The sequence below is a fragment of the Bufo gargarizans genome, chromosome 8, assembly GCF_014858855.1.
Source record: "Bufo gargarizans isolate SCDJY-AF-19 chromosome 8, ASM1485885v1, whole genome shotgun sequence".
Lineage (NCBI taxonomy): Eukaryota > Metazoa > Chordata > Amphibia > Anura > Bufonidae > Bufo > Bufo gargarizans.
In genome coordinates, this window is record NC_058087.1 from 186606345 (window position 1) to 186624719 (window position 18375).

Below are 18375 nucleotides of genomic sequence, written 5' to 3' on the forward strand. Positions count from 1 at the left end.
ACAGGTCCTTAACCTCTATTTAATGCAGCAGCTCACCCCAGGTCCTGTTCAGCGCAGAGGAGACACAAGGAGATGCCGGCTTCGCGATCAAGTGGACTAAGCAAGTACGGATGCGGTGCGATTTGCACGCACGGTTGCTAGGAGACGATCGGGATGGAGACCCGATCATTATTATTTTCCCTTATAACATGGTTAAAAGGGAAAATAATAGCATTCTGAATACAGAATGCATAGTAAAACAGCGCTAGAGGGGTTAAAAAATTTTAAAAAAAAAATTAACTCACCTTAGTCCACTTGATCGCGAAGCTGGCATCTCCTTGTGTCTCCGCTGCTGATGAACAGGACCTGGGGTGAGCTGCTGCATTAAATAGAGGTTAAGGACCTGTGATGACGTCACTCCGGTCATCACATGGTCTTTTACCATGGTGAATCACCATGGTAAAAGATCATGTGACATACCATGTGATGACCGGAGTGATGTCATCACAGGTCCTTAACCTCTATTTAATGCAGCAGCTCACCCCAGGTCCTGTTCAGCGCAGAGGAGACACAAGGAGATGCCGGCTTCGCGATCAAGTGGACTAAGGTGAGTTAAATTTTTTTATTTATTTTTTAACCCCTCTAGCGCTGTTTTACTATGCATTCTGTATTCAGAAAAATAATAGGGAAAATAATACAATCTTCAGAACATCAATCCCAAGCCCGAACTTCTATGAAGAAGTTCGGGTTTGGGTACCAAACATGCGCGATTTTTCTCACGCGAGTGCAACGCATGACAATGTTTTGCACTTGCGCAGAAAAATCGCGCATTTTCCCGCAACGCACCCGCCTCTTATTCGGGCCAAAAATATGACGCCCGTGTGAAAGAGGCCTAACAACCTCACATGAACCTGGAGATGTAGAACCTAACAGGTTCATAGAGATCTGGGTCACTGCTGAACAAAACCTAGAGACCTAGATCACTGCTGAACAAGAACTGGAGACCTAGATCACTGCTGAACAAGAACTGGAGACTTAGATCCCTGCTGATCAAGATCTAGATATCAAGGTGCCTGCTGATCAAGACATAGAGCTCTAGATCCCTGTCGAACAAGATCAAGATACCTAGATCTTTGCTGTACAAGACCTAGAAACCCATATCACTTCTGATTAGGACCAATGTTTTAATATTTTAATAAACTTAGGCTACTTCCACACTAGCGGCAGGCTGTTCCAGTGGCTGAACAGTCTGCCGGATTCGTGCTGCCGCTAGTGCACCGTGCCCCCAGAAGTCCTCTCTGGCCCCATTCACTATAATGGGGGTGGGCCGGAGGTCCGGCCACAGCACGGCAAACATGCCGAGAGACAGCCGTAATAAAACTACGACATGTAGGAACAGCCTGCCGGAGAAGGCTGCCGCTAGTGTGAAAGTAGCCTTAGATAATTAACCATTTTAATCTACCATCTGGAGAGGAGGCAGAACTTCAAAAATCACTGATCTGAACATGAATATCTAGAATATAATTACTCCCAACATGGATCTAGACACTTACAACCTCAGTTCCTCCTGTCTAGGATTTGAAAGCCTACAATCTCAATTACTGCTGATCCAGATCTGGTTAAATAGAACCTCATCACTGCCTGATTGGTCAGGAACAGGACATCGAGAATCCAAATAGTTTCAAATCATGATACACATTCCAGAACCTTAATCACTGCTGATCTAGAATACAGGAATCCAAACTTCCAACTACTGCTGACCAGATTCTGGAAATTAAAATCGTATTCACCGGTAATCTGCACATCGACATCAAGAATCTCAACCTCTACACTCAGCAGCAATCTAGGTCTTGTTCAGCAGTGATCCAGGTAATCTGGACATGGACATCAAGAATCTCAACTTCTACACCCAGAACCTTATTGCCTACTAATCAAGACATGTAGATGGACACAAAGACTTAATAACTGCTAAACAAGACATCCAGATCCATAACCTCAAGTTCTGCCAACCTTGGAAGTTGTGAGCATCAATCACTGCTGACGATAATCAGGAGATCATCATTAGCGCTCATAGACCCAGAATCTCATTGACCGCTGATGAAAATAAGATGACCCAGAACCTCAGTTCTTGGTAAGTAAATTTCTTATTTGTAATCATGAACATGTTATATGGCCTTAGAAGAACTCAATGATGGTGATGATGTAACTCATAGACATATCTAGAACATTACCTGCTGCATTTCACCACTCTTGATTATGAAGGGTTCTATTGAAATCATGAAAGCAGCCACTTTTTAGAGGTGTTTTCAATAGCTACAGTCCGTAGTGGAGCCCCCCCCCCCCCCCCCCCTCTAGATAACAGCTAATTGCTTTTTCGACCAGGAGATCTTCATTTAATTTACCAGATCAGCCAGGGAATCAATGCTGAACCTGTGAACCTCCCGCCTCAGATGTCTATTTAGCGTCTATTGGAGAATCGACGGCAGAAATAAATGATTTTTGAACTTGAAGCGTGACGTCACCAAGATGTTATTTATCAGCCCCTCTGCTCCGCGTGCCTAGTACTCGCTCGATACGATAAGTGATGGTGTTAGGAATACCTGCCTGCTAGAAAAGAAGAAGGAGCCATGGAGGGGTCTAGAAAAAGGAGTTACAGAAACTATGATCAGTGACTCTGTACCCATGATTTACACTGCAGCTCTGCTCCATTAGGGCAAAACTATTATCAGTGACTCTAGCTGAATCTGAGATCCATCTCCTGTCTCATCAGAGGCTCAGAATGCTGCTCTGCCCCATGCTTTACAGTGCAGCTCTGAACCATTAGCGTAAAACTGTGATCAGACTGTAGCTGGATTAGAGGTGGTCTTAAATCCGTCAGAAGCTCAGACTGCTGCTCTGCTCCATGCTTTACACTGCCAGTCGGCTCCATTAGGGCAAAACTATGATCAGTGACATGAACTGAGACTGAGGTAGCATGTAATCCACCTCCTGTCTCATCACAGGCTCAGAATGCTGCTCTGCCCCATGCTTTACAGTGCAGCTCTGAACCATTAGCGTAAAACTGTGATCAGACTGTAGCTGGATTAGAGGTGGTCTGAAATCCGTCAGAAGCTCAGACTGCTGCTCTGCTCCATGCTTTACACTGCCAGTCGGCTCCATTAGGGCAAAACTATGATCAGTGACATGAACTGAGACTGAGGTAGCATGTAATCCACCTCCTGTCTCATCACAGGCTCAGACTGCTGCTCCGTCTCCATACTTTACACTTCAGCTCTGCTCCATCAGGACACTACTATGATCAGTGACAACAGCTTAGGCCTTGTTCACACCTCAGTTATTTGGTCAGTTATTTCCATCAGTTATTGTGAGAGACAATATCAGGTGCAGATCTTTCATTATACCTTATGTCTGTGTAGTCTCCACTCCTGGTTTTGGCTCAAAATCTCTGATGGAAATCACTGATCAAATAACTGACGTGTGAACAAGGCCTTAGCTGCACTGTCTGTTTGGAGTCTCCTGCCTCATCATTATCCTCTCTCTATGCTTTACACTGCAGCTCTGCTTGTTCAGATTGGCTATGGCATATGAGCACGAGTCCAGCAAGAAGTCTACCCACCCAGAGCTGATTACACTACAGAATAAACTAAACCTCCAGGTACAAAAAGATGATCCAGAAAATGCAGCACATAGACTGAGGGAGAAGCATCAAAAGGGGAGGGGCCAAATAATATGGACCCTTACTTGGTTAATGAAAGCAGTATATCGTCAAGGCATACTTCCCAAAGTACAAATCAAAAGTCACATAACATTTTAAGCCCCGTCCTGTTCCACTAGAAACACCCTTTCCTATTGTCATCTGCACAGACAACGAGATTCTGTAAATAGAAGCAGAAAGGTGTAAATTATGGCAGAAAAGTGTTACTGCACTGCCACCTGCTGGCTGCCAGCTGAAGCTGCAGCAGTCAACAAAACTAAACCTGGGAATTTATGTTCTATTAATAGTGAATATAGTGAGTCCTGTATCGTGGATCTGTATGGTGGAACTCTTATATACTGAGTCCTGTATCGTGGAGCTCTTACATACTGTATCTTGTATGGTGGATCTCTTAAATACTGTATCTTGTATCATGGAGCCCTTGCATAGTATGTCCTATATAGTGGAGCTCTTGCATAGTATGTCCTATATAGTGGATCTCTTACACACTGTGTCCTGTATCGTGGATCTCTTACACACTGTGTCCAGTATCATGGATCTCTTACACACTGTGTCCTGTCCCATGGATCTCTTACACACTGTGTCCTGTCTCATGGATCTCTTACCTACTGTGTCCTGTATCGTGGATCTCTTACCTACTGTGTTCTGTATCGTGGATCTCTTACCTACTGTGTTCTGTATCGTGGATCTCTTACCTACTGTGTCCTGTATCGTGGAGCTCTTACACACTGTGTCCTGTATCATGGATCTCTTACCTACTGTATCCTGTATCGTGGATCTCTTACACACTGTGTCCTGTATCGTGGAGCTCTTACACAGTGTCCTGTATCGTGGATCTCTTACATACTGTGTCCTGTATCATGGATCTCTTACACACTGTGTCCTGTATCATGGTGCTCTTACACACTGTGTCCTGTATCATGGAGCTCTTACACACTGTGTCCTGTATCATGGAGCTCTTACACACTGTGTCCTGTATCATGGAGCTCTTACACACTGTGTCCTGTATCATGGAGCTCTTACACACTGTGTCCTGTATCATGGTGCTCTTACACACTGTGTCCTGTATCATGGTGCTCTTACACACTGTGTCCTGTATCATGGTGCTCTTACACACTGTGTCCTGTATCATGGAGCTCTTACACACTGTGTCCTGTATCATTGTGCTCTTACACACTGTGTCCTGTATCATGGATCTCTTACCTACTGTGTCCTGTATCATGGATCTCTTACATACTGTGTCCTGTATCATGTAGCTCTTACACACTGTGTCCTGTATCATGGAGCTCTTACACACTGTGTCCTGTATCGTGGAGCTCTTACACACTGTGTCCTGTATCGTGGATCTCTTACACACTGTGTCCTGTATCGTGGATCTCTTACACACTGTGTCCTGTATCGTGGAGCTCTTACACACTGTGTCCTGTATCATGGAGCTCTTACACACTGTGTCCTGTATCATGGATCTCTTACATACTGTGTCCTGTATCGTGGAGCTCTTACACACTGTGTCCTGTATCATGGAGCTCTTACACACTGTGTCCTGTATCGTGGATCTCTTACATACTTTGTCCTGTATTGTGGATCTCTTACACACTGTGTCCTGTATCATTGTGCTCTTACACACTGTGTCCTGTATCATGGATCTCTTACCTACTGTGTCCTGTATCATGGATCTCTTACATACTGTGTCCTGTATCATGTAGCTCTTACACACTGTGTCCTGTATCATGGAGCTCTTACACACTGTGTCCTGTATCGTGGAGCTCTTACACACTGTGTCCTGTATCGTGGATCTCTTACACACTGTGTCCTGTATCGTGGATCTCTTACACACTGTGTCCTGTATCGTGGAGCTCTTACACACTGTGTCCTGTATCATGGAGCTCTTACACACTGTGTCCTGTATCATGGATCTCTTACATACTGTGTCCTGTATCGTGGAGCTCTTACACACTGTGTCCTGTATCATGGAGCTCTTACACACTGTGTCCTGTATCGTGGATCTCTTACATACTTTGTCCTGTATTGTGGATCTCTTACACACTGTGTCCTGTATCACGGTGCTCTTACACACTGTGTCCTGTATCGTGGAGCTCTTACCTACTGTGTCCTGTATCGTGGAGCTCTTACACACTGTGTCCTGTATCATGGTGCTCTTACACACTGTGTCCTGTATCGTGGAGCTCTTACACACTGTGACCTGTATCGTGGAGCTCTTAGACACTGTGTCCTGTATCGTGGAGCTCTTACACACTGTGTCCTGTATCGTGGTGCTCTTACACACTGTGTCCTGTATCGTGGAGCTCTTACCTACTGTGTCCTGTATCGTGGAGCTCTTACACACTGTGTCCTGTATCATGGTGCTCTTACACACTGTGTCCTGTATCGTGGAGCTCTTACCTACTGTGTCCTGTATCGTGGAGCTCTTACACACTGTGTCCTGTATCATGGTGCTCTTACACACTGTGTCTTGTATATCTCGCTCATGTCCCTGTGACTGTCAGCGCTCCACACACTGAACTGTTACTCTCTCAGCTCCAGTCTACAGAAGAGCTGTCAGTGGGGGCACCAGCTGAGACAAGAACTGTCAGGGGTATCAGAGATGAGAGCAACTCACTGACATCCAGAAATGTAGCAGAGCTAGTACATAAAGGAGGCAGGGTGACAAACCCCTGGTGTGCAGACACACAAACCATCTTAAAGGGCCAGGCCAGTTTGACGCCTATACAGATCATTGTATAATAAAGCATTTGGTAACTTTCGAATACACTTCTCGCTTCTATTCTTCACAAATTCCAAGACGTTTGCTTACTGTCAGTGAATAGCAACATTTCTCTTTACAAAAAAAAAACAAAAAAAACCTGTCCTTACTAAGTGGGACTGAGGGTTTGGTGCAGTTGTATCTAGCACACATCTCTCCTGTCCTGATAGTTTGATACAATGTATCAGTGCAGGTAGACTGTATTTAGACTGCTTAGCTCACACTTATATCAGCAGTTGTATGTAATTTTCATGCTTATCTGCCACCTAGTGGCCAAATGAATTATTACCTAATATAATGTTATGTATTACGCACCTGGGGCCACATGTTATCTCCTACAGCCAGTAAACACATTGTGGAGGGGCTTATCTTATAAAAGCACTGGACAATGCTACCAGTATAGCCTGCATGGTGTGTAGTCCAGGGGGTGAGCACTAGACAGGTCCTGCTGCAGCAGCATCTGCTTCTACAGGAGGCAAAAGAAGGGAACATCAAGAAGTAAACAGCCCATGGCACTAAGAAGTGGAGCAGAAAGAGGAGACTCTGGTAGATGTGCTGTCTGTGGTTTATATTGGAAATATGAGATCATTTACATACTTTTCCCCATGGAGCATCGCCTGAAAAATTAGTTTCCAAATACCTGCTGGATCTCTTCAATGATAATGAAAGGAAATTAAACACTGCCACCCAGTGGCCAAAAGAGTCAGTTTCAATTTATAATGTATTGAGGAGCTGATCCCCGTTTTACCACTAGGTGTCAGTATTTCTATATTTTCCATTACAGATCCCCAGAATCAGAAGTGAATATAAAAAGTTGCACCCCATGCACTTCGCAGACGCTTGGCGCAGGTTTTTTCTTATGGTGTAGAACCACTTACTGGCCAATATGTTGTTTTTCAAGCTGTTATCATTTAAAGACCATAAAACACCTGCTGTTGATGGATCTTCTAAATGGGACAACCTTAACTGGTTTAAAGGGATCAATATGGTGGTAATGAGGTAAGAGTTTACAAAGCGACATTTAATAAGAAGATGATCAGTCAAGGTCAGCTTACTGACAGTTTCCACTTAGTAACCTGTTGTTTTTCTGTGCATTGTGCTACAGGAGTTCATAAGAGGGGGCTGGTTATAATTTCTATTATAATTGGGAAATGTTATATTCATATATATATATATATATATATATACTCCGTAACCACAAGAGCTCACAATCTAATGTCCATAGACAGTCCTGTCCACCATTATATCAGTATATGGGAGACAACATTCATAAATATAAAGGGGTAACAAAATGGGGGTATACAGGAAAAATATAATCACTACTACCCCTGTCCTTTAGGGGGCACTGGAGTATGAGCGTCACACACAGACATGCCCTCACATCCAGGCCTTGGCTGCTATCAGTGAGGTCTGAGGAATGTTCTGCTGCACTGATTGCACTTGGGCACGCAGATCATCAAGATCGCTGCTGGTAGCTCCCTTTGCAATTGCTGACCAATGACCAAGTCCGGAGAGGCTGGAGGCCATGGTAACATGTTTAGGCTGCGCAGGCTGCTCACAGTACCACGAGCAACATGTGACCTGGCGTTGTCCTGTTGATAAACAGCTTCTGGAACACTTTGGAGAAATGGCCATACCACTGGTTCCCCGACCAAATCAATGTAACGCCGAGCTGTTAGTACCTGAAATGAGGCCTAGAGGGGTCCGGCTTTTGTCCATTATGCCACCTCACCCCATAACCCGGGAGTAGGATCAGTGTGACTTTTCCTTGTGAAGTCTTCTCCATAGTCAGCTAAGGCTACTTTCAACGTGCGTTGTTGGATTCCGGAAGGCAGTTCTGTCGCCGGAACCGGCAATCTGTATGCAAATGGATACCATTTGTAGACGGATCCGGATATGGATCCGTCTCACAAATGCATTGCAATACCGGATCTGTCTCTCCAATTGTCATCCGGTATTTATCTTTTTCACATTTTTAAAGGTCTGTGCAGGTGCAGACCGCAAAACCGGATCAGTTTTTTCTGGAACACTTGGGGCCGGATCTGGCATTAATGCATTTCAATGGAAAATAATGCCGGTTCCGGCATTCCGGCAAGTGTTCCGGAATTTTGGATGGAGAAAATACCGCAGCATGTGCGGCATTTTCTCAGTCTAAAAACCGTGCAGTGACTAAACTGAAGACATCTTGATGCATCCTGAACGGATTGATGTCCATTCAGAATGCATTAGGACAAACTGATGCGGTTTTTGTTCCAGTACTTAGCCCCTAGGACGGAACTCAATACCGGAAAAGTTTAACGCAAGTGTGCAAGTACCCTAATACTGAGAGACTTTGGGACTTTCTATCTATGCAGGGCCGGACAGGGGATAAAAAGCAGCCAATGAGAAAGTTCAGACAGTGTTTGACCACGCCCTTTGACCTGCCCTTTTTTGTTGGCCACCTATTTAATGATTGTTGCATGGAGCATTTTACTTGAGCAGCTATTTTAGATATTCTACGGCAGTCCTGTTACAATCCCCCCCCCCCCCCCCCCATGAGCCTTTCAACCAAATAATAAAAATATTTATAAAATCTCACCCATATGCTGCAAAAAAAATAAAAAATCTGCAATGTAAAATTGATAATAAAGATCAACTACAAGCAAACATATTTCACATGAAAACTTACAGTTACTTGGCCCTTGGGGGTCTCGGACGCCACTTCCACACTTTGGCCGGGGGCTCGGCGGAGCTGATGTTGTGTTTTATCCTAATGAGAAAGATTTCATAATAAGTATTTGGAGAAGGGGCAGAGGGATAGCAGAGCAGGGAGAGGCCGGTGCTGCTACTAGGGGGTCATACCATGGGGGGGTGTAATAAAGCCCACCATTATGCCCCCCAGTAGTAATAATTCTCCTTATAATGTGCAAAACATACCCCCTTGTAATGCCCCCAGTTGAGCTAATGTTCCCATAATGTGCCAATATAAAATACCTTCTTTTTAACCTCAGTAGATGCCCCTATAGTGCCACCCAATTATCTGCCAGTAATAAGTGCCCCAATAGATGCCCCCAATCATGTGCCAGTAAGATGTGCCCCCATAGATGCCCCCAATCATGTGCCAGTAAGATGTGCCCCCATAGATGCCCCCAATCATTTGCCAGTAAGATGCCCCCCAATCATGTGCCAGTAATAAGAGCCCCCCCACCATCATGTGCCAGCAGCCAGAGTGCCCCCACATGTGCCAGTAGCCCCCCTTATTATGTGCCAGTAGCCACCCCTTATGTGCCAGTAGCCCCCCTTATGTGCCAGCAGTCATCCTTATGTGCCAGTAGCCACCCCTTATGTGCCAGTAGCCACCCCTTATGTGCCAGTAGTTCCCCTTATGTGCCAGTAGTTTCCCTTATGTGCCAGTAGCCGCCCCTTATCATGTGCCAGTAGTCGTCCTTATGTGCCAGTAGCCACCCCTTATGTGCCAGTAGCCCCCCTTATGTGCCAGTAGTCCCCCTTATGTGCCAGTAGCCACCCCTTATCATGTGCCAGTAGCCCCCCTTATCATGTGCCAGTAGCCCCCCTTATCATGTGCCAGTAGCCCCCATTATCATGTGCCAGTAGCCCCCTCTTATCATGTGCCAGTAGCCCCCTCTTATCATGTGCCAGTAGCCCCCCTTATCATGTGCCACTAGCCCCCCCTTATCATGTGCCACTAGCCCCCCTTATCATGTGCCAGTAGCCCCCTTATCATGTGCCATTTGCCCCCCTTATCATGTGCCAGTAGCCGCCCCTTATCATGTGACAGTAGTCGTCCTTATGTGCCAGTAGCCACCCCTTATGTGCCAGTAGCCACCCCTTATGTGCCAGTAGCCCCCCTTATGTGCCAGTAGCCCCCCTTATGTGCCAGTAGTCCCCCTTATGTGCCAGTAGCCCCCCCTTATCATGTGCCAGTAGTCCCCCTTATGTGCCAGTAGCCCCCCCTTATCATGTGCCAGTAGTCCCCCTTATGTGCCAGTAGCCCCCATTATCATGTGCCAGTAGCCCCTCTTATCATGTGCCAGTAGCCCCCCTTATCATGTGCCACTAGCCCCCCCTTATCATGTGCCACTAGCCCCCCCTTTATCATGTGCCATTAGCCCCCCTTATCATGTGCCACTAGCCCCCCCTTATCATGTGCCATTTGCCCCCCTTATCATGTGCCACTAGCCCCCCTTATCATGTGCCATTAGCCCCCCTTATCATGTGCCACTAGCCCCCCCATTATGTGCCAGTAGTCATCTTTATGTGCCAGTAGCCCCCGTTATGTGCCAGTACCCCCTTTATCATGTGCCAGTAGCCCCCCCCCCCCCCCCCCCCATCATCATGATCCAGTATTGTACCTATATACAAAAAAAAACACTTATACTTACCTCCAGCTATGCGATGCAGGCCTCTTCCGGCCTGTGTCCCTCGCTATACGGCTCAGGCGGCGCGATGACGTCATCGCACCGCCTGCACCAGCCTCTGATAGGCTGCCAGCACTAGGCCAGCAGCCTTTCAGAGGAACAGGAGGGACACACCTCTCCCTCCCCTGCCGCAGACCCAGAGAATGGAGCTCCGCTGTTGTGTGAGAAGAAGACGCGGCAGCCGCACAATAGCCGTGTACTGGGTGAGAGGCTCCCCCCGGAGGACAGAGGAGATGCCTGCAGAGGGGTCATACAGAGTGCAGGGCCGGCACCGGGAGCGTGTCCTCGGCCGTTGTGTGAGACTTCTCCCCCTGATAAAGGAGTGCCCACAGCATAGACATCTGTTTCGCCGTCCTAAGGAGTAGTTCCCCTTATGTGCCCTGCCGCTGGCCGCCCCCACTTGCCACCAGGGCCGCGGCCTTGCGGCACTCAGGCCTGCCGGCCTACGGGGAAATTTCCCGGTATCCCGGCAGGCCAGTCCGGCCCTGTATCTATGCACTTAGAAGTTAGAAATCCTCCTTGGTTACTTTAAGTGACTATGCATAGTTTTATAGGGAAAAACAGACACACTGCCCTTCTGACTGTCTGGTTTAGCTCTGCTGTTTACATCTGAAGACTTGTTTATGTTTGCTGCTGAGTCATTCCCACAGACTTGCACTTAAGCTCTATGAAACAGGAAATGGCAACACTGTTTCTGTTAGGCTGTGCTTCTCCACTCTACCCCTCCCACTAGAAAGTTCTAGTTCAATTAAAAACTGTATGTAATAAGAGGAGTCAGATCCCCTAGTTGTCTGCAGATTAGGGTCACTCAGACAATACCCCCCCCCCCCCCCCCCCCAACTGCCGACGAAGATTGAAAAAATTCAATGCAGAACTTCGAGTCAGCTGCGGGGAGCGGGAGGGTGACTTTCTCACTGCATCTCAAGCTCAGACAGCACAGTGCTGCTGTCTGAGTGTGAGCTGTTAAAAAGGATGTTCCTGCGTCTGTCCAGGCCGGTGTCTGACGGAGGACAGGGGGTCAGAGAGCCAGACTAAAACCGAACCTATGGCCATCCTACTGCAGAGAGAGACCAGTGTTTAGTAGGAGACTCTGCCAGACTGCATGAGTGACCAGATGAAGACCCTGGGTCCTCAGCCCTTTGATCAGAGAGCCACAGACTCTGGGCCACCAGGACTTTGGCCAGGGTACCAGCCTTGAGAGAGAGGGACAGCTAGCTCAGGCCCTTCCTTAGCCCTACCTAGGAGGAGACTGGAGAAGCTAGCTCAGTGCACTGCCTTTATTGTTTTGCACCTGAGTTCCTCCAGTAAAGAAGCTCACTGGTTTACTGCCGACCCCGACTCTCTGGACTTATTTCCCATTGGGGTGCCACTCACTTAACCATCCCTTCCGGAGAGCAGCAACACATGGTGACACCTCGATGGAGCCACCAAACCCCGTCATATTGCAATAGCCTTTGAGAGTGGTGGTGGAAGGTCAATGGACCATCTGTAGCCGGATGTCTAGCTCGTAGTCCATCCTTCTGATGGCTTGTGTAGACCCTGTTTGCCGTCCTACGGTTGGGTTCTCTGTCCCTCTCAGTCTGTCACAAGTGGCGGTGAACAGGAGACATCGCACAATCATCCCACACAACTTTATCTGATTCTTCAGGAATTGTGGCAAAAAAAACGTTGCTTTTAATCTGTCATTTCTAAGCCAGAAATATACTTCAAGCGGTTGTCACGTCCCCTCCCCCACTCCTCCTTGGCAGGTCATGCAGTACATTGCTCAGCAGGGGGTGACAGTGAGCAAAGGAAATGGAATCTGTGCTCGATCCTAAGGCTTTGTATCCTCTCTTCTCCAAGTGAATGCAGTGGTTCCTTATGACCGCCGAATGTCCCTAATATTATGACTTGTGGTATTTGAACCTCGCTGCGGTGTTCGTTTCAGTGTAACCTCAGGCTTCCTGTGCCAGGAGGATGATTGATGTGTGGATGGGGCTCTTGGCTGCCATGTCTGTGAGGCAGGGCAGGGAGTTCCTGGCAGATATTAATCTGGTTGTAGCTTCTGTACATTTGGCAGAAGATGAGGCTCCACATAAAACCGCCGTGGCCCCAAATCAACCCCTGCTGCAATATACACATGTATCACCTACCAGGAAATAATAACCTGCGGCTTGTGATTAATGTCCGGACACACCCCGCCGCACAGCTCCCATGTATGTAGAGGGTCCGGGACCCTGCATGGCTCAGCATCCGGCCTGTAGACACACCGCGACGTCAACCTGGTTATCATCTACAGCAAAATACAAGAATAAATCACATTACATAAAACCTATCATTACCGCCATCACCAGAGAGACGTCTAAATTATCACCGTAAGCTCCCCACCACAGAGGATGATGGGGGTGAGTGTTCTCACATGAACTCTGCTGTAACCACCAGAATATATTATATCAGAAGTGAACTTCTAGTAACTGGGTCCTGGAATGTTAGAAACACAGGAACAGGAGGGGAGCCATGTACGGTATGTCGTTATATTCCTGTACATAGGAGCAGTATTATAGCAGTTATATTCCTGTACATAGGAGCAGTATTATAGTAGTTATATTCCTGTACATAGGAGCAGTATTATAGCAGTTATATTCTTGTACATAGGAGCAGTATTATAGTAGTTATATTCTTGTACATAGGAGCAGTATTATAGTAGTTATATTCTTGTACATAGGAGCAGTATTATAGTAGTTATATTCTTGTACATAGGAGCAGTATTATAGTAGTTATATTCTTGTACATAGGAGCAGTATTATAGTAGTTATATTCTTGTACATAGGAGCAGTATTATAGCAGTTATATTATTGTACATAGGGGCAGTATTATAGTAGTTATATTCTTGTATATAGGAGGCAGTATTATAGTAGTTATATTCTTGTACATAGGAGGCAGTAATATAGTAGTTATATTATTGTACATAGGGGCAGTATTTTAGTAGTTATATTCTTGTATATAGGAGGCAGTATTATAGTAGTTATATTCTTGTACATAGGGGCAGTATTATAGTAGTTATATTCTTGTACATAGGAGCAGTATTATAGTAGTTATATTCTTGTACATAGGAGCAGTATTATAGTAGTTATATTCTTGTACATAGGAGCAGTATTATAGTAGTTATATTCTTGTACATAGGAGCAGTATTACAGTAGTTATATTCTTGTACATAGGAGGCAGTATTATAGTAGTTATATTCTTGTACATAGGGGCAGTATTATAGTAGTTATATTCTTGTACATAGGAGGCAGTATTATAGTAGTTATATTCTTGTACATAGGAGCAGTATTATAGTAGTTATATTCTTGTACATAGGAGCAGTATTATAGTAGTTATATTCTTGTACATAGGAGCAGTATTATAGCAGTTATATTCTTGTACATAGGAGCAGTATTATAGTAGTTATATTCTTGTACATAGGAGGCAGTATTATAGTAGTTATATTCTTGTACATATAAGCAGTATTACAGTAGTTATATTCTTGTACATAGGAGCAGTATTATAGTAGTTATATTCTTGTACATAGGAGCAGTATTATAGCAGTTATATTCTTGTACATAGGAGCAGTATTATAGTAGTTATATTCTTGTACATAGGAGCAGTATTATAGTAGTTATATTCTTGTACATAGGAGGCAGTATTATAGTAGTTATGTTCTTGTACATAGGAGCAGTATTATAGTAGTTATATTCTTGTACATAGAGGGCAGTATTATAGTAGTTATATTCTTGTACATAGGAGCAGTATTATAGTAGTTATGTTCTTGTATATAGGAGCAGTATTATAGCAGTTATATTCCTGTACATAGGAGCAGTATTATAGTAGTTATATTCTTTTACATAGGAGGCAGTAGTATAGTAGTTATATTCTTGTACATAGGAGCAGTATTATAGTAGTTATGTTCTTGTATATAGGAGCAGTATTATAGCAGTTATATTCTTGTACATAGGAGCAGTATTATAGTAGTTATGTTCTTGTACATAGGGGCAGTATTATAGTAGTTATATTCTTGTACATAGGAGCAGTATTATAGTAGTTATGTTCTTGTATATAGGAGCAGTATTATAGTAGTTATATTCTTGTACATAGGAGCAGTATTATAGTAGTTATGTTCTTGTATATAGGAGCAGTATTATAGTAGTTATATTCTTGTACATAGGAGCAGTATTATAGTAGTTATGTTCTTGTATATAGGAGCAGTATTATAGTAGTTATATTCTTGTACATAGGAGCAGTATTATAGTAGTTATGTTCTTGTATATGGGAGCAGTATTATAGTAGTTATATTCTTGTACATAGGAGCAGTATTATAGTAGTTATATTCTTTTACATAGGAGCAGTATTATAGCAGTTATATTCTTGTACATAGGAGCAGTATTATAGTAGTTATGTTCTTGTACATAGGAGCAGTATTATAGTAGTTATATTCTTGTACATAGGAGCAGTATTATAGTAGTTATATTCTTGTACATAGGAGCAGTATTATAGTAGTTATATTCTTGTACATAGGAGGCAGTATTATAGTAGTTATATTCTTGTACATAGGAGGCAGTATTATAGTAGTTATATTCTTGTGCATAGGAGCAGTATTATAGTAGTTATATTCCTGTACATAGGAGCAGTATTATAGTAGTTATATTCCTGTACATAGGAGCAGTATTATAGTAGTTATATTCTTGTACATAGGAGCAGTATTATAGTAGTTATATTCTTGTACATAGGAGGCAGTATTATAGTAGTTATATTCTTGTACATAGGAGGCAGTATTATAGTAGTTATATTCCTGTACATAGGAGCAGTATTATAGTAGTTATATTCTTGTACATAGGAGCAGTATTATAGTAGTTATATTCTTGTACATAGGAGCAGTATTATAGTAGTTATATTCTTGTACATAGGAGCAGTATTATAGTAGTTATATTCTTGTACATAGGAGGCAGTATTATAGTAGTTAAATTCTTGTACATAGGAGCAGTATTATAGTAGTTATATTCTTGTACATAGGAGCAGTATTATAGTAGTTATATTCTTGTATATTGGAGGCAGTATTATAGTAGTTATATTCTTGTACATAGATGCAGTATTATAGTAGTTACAGTTGCAAGAGAAAGTATGTGAACCCTTTGGAATGATCTGGATTTCTGCACAAATTGGTCATACAATGTGATCTGATCTTCATCTAAGTCACAACAATAGACAATCACAGTCGGCTTAACCTAATAACACACAAAGAATTAAATGTTACCATGTTTTTATTGAACACACCATGTAAACATTCACAGTGCAGGTGGAAAAAGTATGTGAACCCCTAGACTAATGACATCTCCAAGAGCTAATTGGAGTGAGGTGTCAGTTAACTGGAGTCCAATCAATGAGATGAGATTGGAGGTGTTGGTTACAGCTGCCCTGCCCTATAAAACACACACCAGTTCTGGGTTTGCTTTTCACAAGAAGCATTGCCTGATGTGAATGATGCCTCGCACAAAAGAGCTCTCAGAAGACCTACGATTAAGAATTGTTGACTTGCATAAAGCTGGAAAGGGTTATAAAAGTATCTCCAAAAGCCTTGCTGTTCTTCAGTCCACGGTAAGACAAATTGTCTATAAATGGAGAAGTTCAGCGCTGCTGCTACTCTCCCTAGGAATGGCCGTCCTGTAAAGATGACTGCAAGAGCACAGCGCAGACTGCTCAATGAGGTGAAGAAGAATCCTAGAGTGTCAGCTAAAGACTTACAGAAGTCTCTGGCATATGCTAACATCCCTGTTAGCAAATCTACGATACGTAAAACACTAAACAAGAATGGATTTCATGGGAGGATACCACAGAGGAAGCCACTGCTGTCCAAAAAAAACATTGCTGCACATTTACAGTTTGCACAAGAGCACCTGGATGTTCCACAGCAGTACTGGCAAAATATTCTGTGGACAGATGAAACCAAAGTTGAGTTGTTTGGAAGAAACACACAACACGATGTGTGGAGAAAAAGAGGCACAGCACACCAACCTCAAAACCTCATCCCAACTGTGAAGTATGGTGGTGGGGGCATCATGGTTTGGGGCTGCTTTGCTGCGTCAGGGCCTGGACGGATTGCTATCATCAAAGGAAAAATGAATTCTAAAGTTTATCAAGACATTTTGCAGGAGAACATAAGGCCATCTGTCCACCAGCTGGAGCTCAACAGAAGATGGGTGCTGCAACAGGACAACGACCCAAAGCATAGAAGTAAATCAACAATAGAATGGCTTAAACAGAAGAAAATACGCCTTCTGGAGTGGCCCAGTCAGAGTCCTGACCTCCACCCGATTGAGATGCTGTGGCAGGACCTCAAGAAAGCGATTCACACCAGACACCCCAAGAATATTGCTGAACTGAAACAGTTCTGTAAAGAGGAATGGTCAAGAATTACTCCTGACCGTTGTGCCCGTCTGATCTGCAACTACAGGAAACGTTTGGTTGAAGTTATTTCTGCCAAAGGAGGTTCAACCAGTTATTAAATCTAAGGGTTCACATACTTTTTCCACCTGCACTGTGAATGTTTACATGGTGTGTTCAATAAAGACATGGTAACATTTAACTCTTTGTGTGTTATTAGTTAAGCAGACTGTGATTGTCTATTGTTGTGACTTAGATGAAGATCAGATCTCATTTTATAACCAATTTGTGCAGAAATCCACATCATTCCAAAGGGTTCACATACTTTTTCTCAGAACTGCATATAGTGATACAATTTGTGATGCATACTGTCTCTCTCACGGGTCCATACAGCATAAATATGTAATATGGCCATGTGCATGATACTTTAGATTATGTGATATCGCACAATGTCAAAAGCATGAACTTTGTCTCTTTCAGTACTAGATATTTACCACTAGATGGCACTGTGTAACTATATGATTTCCACTATATAAAGTATATTTTTCAGATTTCAGTTATTACAATTATTTTATTATTCTTTGCATAAATGAAATCATTTGATCATTGATTTTATTTCATATTCCAGGAGACAAAAAATATGATATCAAGCTTTATTTCCATAATTCCACCATGTAGTGCCATATACTGTGCTGACATACTGGAAGAGTAGAATATCTGAGGGTATGCATGTCCTGTGAAACGTACGGCTGTTAATGGGTTAGTGGCCCTTTAACTATTCGACGTCTCAGGGTGTCCTGGGCAGAGAATTAGCCTGATATAGTTTTATTACACAGCCAATTTGTAGAGCAGCCGCCCTCCTGCCTATAATTATATCTGAATCCTGGACCGTGCAGACAAAGCCGCGATTGTACTGAGCACCTGTTCCCGATACCGCAAATCCACAATCATAGCCACAAATATCTGTGGCGGATACAGTGAGGGGGCGGGTGCTGCTGAGCTGTGTATCTAATCTTATAATGTGCGGTACTGTCTACTGAGCCAGTGTATCTAAGCTTATCATGCGTAATACTGTGTGCTGAGCCAGTGTATCTAAGCTTATA